This window comes from Cyphomyrmex costatus, unplaced genomic scaffold (assembly GCF_001594065.2).
Source record: "Cyphomyrmex costatus isolate MS0001 unplaced genomic scaffold, Ccosl1.0 scaffold211, whole genome shotgun sequence".
Lineage (NCBI taxonomy): Eukaryota > Metazoa > Arthropoda > Insecta > Hymenoptera > Formicidae > Cyphomyrmex > Cyphomyrmex costatus.
This window is the reverse complement of record NW_017276159.1, coordinates 339,740-344,166: the sequence shown is the minus strand read 5'-3', so window position 1 is coordinate 344,166 and position 4,427 is coordinate 339,740.

Below are 4,427 nucleotides of genomic sequence, written 5' to 3'. Positions count from 1 at the left end.
CCGGTACGTTCAGATACTTTCCCGAGAGCCTCCATTTCCATTAAATACCGCACCACGGCCGGAGAGCCAATTTTTTTCTTTACCTCCGACCGTCATATATCTTAAATCATATATCTTAAATCAGTTTTATGAGCGGTATCTTCGGTGCATGGAAGCGTCGCGAATGACACGTGGACGAGGGTGTGGATGCAAGCGTTTTGCAGTATTGATGCGTTCTTGGTGCGTGTCGAGCGAGAGGTCGAGGTCTCCCAGAGGTCACGTCATTTCATGTTATTAAATTTATATAGACGACACGGACCTCTCTGATCCCGACGACGTAGATTTGTCAGGAGGACGGTGACCCCGCGGGCCTTGCGGGAATTCAATATTGCACTTTCCCGTGTTTCCGTCCCCTCCTCTCACCGTTCTTCTCCCTCTTGGGGAGGCGCAGCCGGCAAATGTTTGTGAAACTAATGCAACCGTTCTGAGATTTGATGACACAAAGAGCGAGAGGACGAGAGAAAGATAGAGAGGAGAGAAAGAGACAGGAGAGAGGCACGACAGGATGAGTAGTACGGGGATACGAACGACAGAGTTAATCTTTTGCTCAAAAGCGATGACGTTTTCAGCAATAAAGACGCAGAAAGCGTAATATTTAAGCGACAGTTTAGAGTTGAAAGAAGTATAATAATAATTATTCTGCTCACTCTCTTTCTCTATCTCTCTTCTAGCAAACAGAGTTAAATACAATAGTTAAAATCATTTTTTTGTTTTAATAAAACAATAAATAATATATCATGTGTGAGTAAGCGACGAAAAACTATTTTATTTGTATTTGAAAATATATAAGATAATATTATTAAAAAAATATATACTTCCATAAAAACTATAGTTATGAAAATTAATATCTTTGAAAATGATGTATCTTGGGAGAGGGGAGAGATTCGAGCAAGAAGTTTTCTCAAGTAATTACAAAGTTCCACGACAAGAATTTAACGATCAGTTCGCAATGAGAGCGCGTAGGAATTAAATAAGTATTTATATATATAGTACGAATTTTAACTTTCTGAGAACTTCATTCCAGAAAGCAATATTCTTGTTCTTGTTCGTAAAGAAATGAAGTCTGACCTACAAGACATATTATTGCATTACAACGGGGCAATATAACTATCATGTTTATGTGCTAAAGTTAATTAGTTAAGTGCTATATATAAACTTTTTATTAATTTTTACAATATTCTTTAATTAAATGTATGATTTTTATAATATTAAAAATATGGTTTATTGTAATAATTACATGAAACAAGTTATCTGAGATAACACTATATTTGGTTCTCAAATATAGACACATCTCTCGTCTCTACGTATATTAAAGCTCACATTTTACGCTACGAATATAAGCTCCGCTTACTCTTAATTAATTAATTATTATCAGATTACTACTGTATATCCATTATTCAGATTTCAGATTATAGAGTACACATACCACACATCATTTGGCTTTATGTTTATACAAAGTATACAACAATATTTGAATAGAAATGACCAATATTCTCTAATCAGACAATAACCTTAATTAATATTATTACAATATATAGAAATGAAATATTGGAAAAAATAAATCATGCATTAATAAAAGAGACTAAACACCACAGCATATCTGTGACATACTTCTAAGCGAAAATTCAAATATTGTTATATCATAATAAATGTCAATTTGAAAGAAAAGGACGTTTAACATTAGATTATCATATTTCAATAAAGTAATAATAAAATGATGCATATGTAGCATATAACACAATATAAAGCATTGTACATTATACATGCATTCCGCTATTTACAAGTGTTTACTTTGACTTATGGATTTTCGGATTTATGACTAGTATGTATTAAAAATTAGAAAATAGATGAAGAGTGAGATGAATTGAGATTAAAGTAATTTACTTTAGTACAACCAAATATTAATTTACTTTTTCACATAAACTTATAATGTATATTCATACAGAATGACTAGCAGTGTAATATTATTACTAAAAAGGAAAAGAGAGCAATTGATTTTATATAATATGATTACTATTAATTTTATGACTGAAATTGGAACATACATATATAATCTTGTACATACATATAGGTATATGAACATATATTTCTTAAATGTATATTTCTTATATGTTTGCACTCTATAATTTTTTTTTTTGCTTCTCTTGTCATTATTGTCATTTTCTTTTACTTTTTATTGAGAGAAAACTATAAAAACTATCGGCTACTTGGAAATTCAATCAAGACACGATGTTGCAACGTTTAAATGACATGAAAAAAAGAGGCACGATTAACGAGAAAATCCGATCAAGGATTAAAGTCATTGCTTCTTCATGAGGCAACCGATGTGATTGCTACTTTTTTTTTTTTTAAATCGCCTGCGTGATATTCCGCGCGTGTACGCGAGTCGTATGTTTACCTCGCGGTAATGGGTGCTGCTGCGTGACGCGATTTCTTAATTTTGTCGGTTTCAGTCCCCTCAGACCGGATGCGGAAGGGCGGAAGGACCGCTACGAGAGGACGGAACACCGCACTTTGCGGAATCCAACGAGAAAAACGAGATGAAGCGCTATAGGCAAGGAGCGCAGTGAGGCAAAGGGAAGCACTGACGGTGGGACGAGAAGCAGTCAAGGAAGAGAAATAGGGACAGGAAAAAATAAGACGGGGCGAGTAGACGAGAAAGGCATGCTAAACAGGTGCCCAAAAGGGTATTCCGCTTTTTCTATTTTTCTTCGAACCCCTCTCGCTACCTTGCCTTTTAATGATGAGACTGACTTCTGTCCGCGGTTCATGATCCCGGCGAAACTGCGGTTACATACGTGCACCTATTTTCTTCTCGTATCTTTTCTTTCCCCATGACGGCAAAATGAAACCACTGCGATAGATGAGATGCTTCATGCATATAACTTTACGGGTGGAAGATTTATCGGCATGAACAGATCCGTAGGAGAATGATGATGTAAAATATGGTTTAAAAATTAAATATGTCGTATGTAAAAGTTTGACATTAATTCAAAAAAATGTTGGAATATTTGTAATTCTTTATTGTCGTGTCAAACCTGTTGCTCACATATATTATTTTCCGTTAAATCTGAAATAGATCATTGCTTATAAAATATTTGTCAACTTTTTCATAATGGATTTTATATCAATAAGAATACAAAAATTATCTTAGATTAATTAAAAAGTACTGGTATATTTATAACCCTTCATTGTTATGAAAACCTGTTGCTCAAATATATTATATTTTTGTCGTAAAGTATTATTTGTTGTAAATCTGAGATAAGTAAATCACATTGCTTGCAAAATATTAGTCAGTTTTTGTATCATAATATATGTTCTATATAAATAAAAATAAAATAAAAATTATCTTATAGATTACATTAATCTAAAAATATCGAAATATATTGTTACCCAAAACCTGTTTATAAACCTGTTGCTCATGTACATTATTTTTCGTTAAATCTGAGATCACTGCTTGCAAAATATTAATCCGTTTCTTTTTTTACATAAAGAGCATTCTATAATATAAATGAAATTTATAGTATAAATTTATAGTACAAATGAAAATAAAATGGAAATCATTTTAGAATTACGAGAAAATAAAAATTATTGTAGAATTACGAACTTCCACCTTAGCTGTAGAGCGTTCATAGTTGTTCTTATCAATCTCATAATATCGCCGTTTATAGCAAGAAGAAATAATGCACCATAATGTGTAATTTTAGTTCATCGAACTTTTGTAACGTGGGCAGCTAAAAAGGTACATTACGCATCATGAAGCACTTATATTCGTGCAATTTCAATTTCGCTTCTCTAGAATTCTAAATGGGCATCGATGCATAAAGTGCTTTATATACCTTCGGTTTTTTTGCGCATTTACCGTACTGCCTCGAGAGGTACATCTCGTGCACCGCGACTGAATTACGAACAACCGAAATCGAAGCGACTCTTTATCCCTGATGTCACGCAAGCGCGAAAATCACATTTTAACGAGTGTCTCGCCGCCGAATGACAAGTAACTAATTATCCAACAATCTATCAGCGCGAAATAGAATTAAACCAACATTATAAAGTCTCGAGTCGACGACAGGAGAGAGAGTTGAAATTTCCAGACTGCCTTTACCGTCTTTAACCCTCGCGGGAGGCTAGTCTTAAGGGAGGATCCTTTAAATTCGCATAAACGCGAAAAACTATCCCCCGCTGAATACCCCGTGTACAACATCGCAACGGGACTTCCGTTTCTTCCGCTGCTTGCGCACTTCTGATTTCTTCCTCGTTCCCCGTTCGTACCCTCTCGCGCTACATTCCCCCGGCACAATTCACTCTCGCCTAAAGTTAAATACTCGGCGCGAAACTTCCGCTTTTCGCTCGGTGCCTTCTTAATCATTGACACTAACTCACGCCCG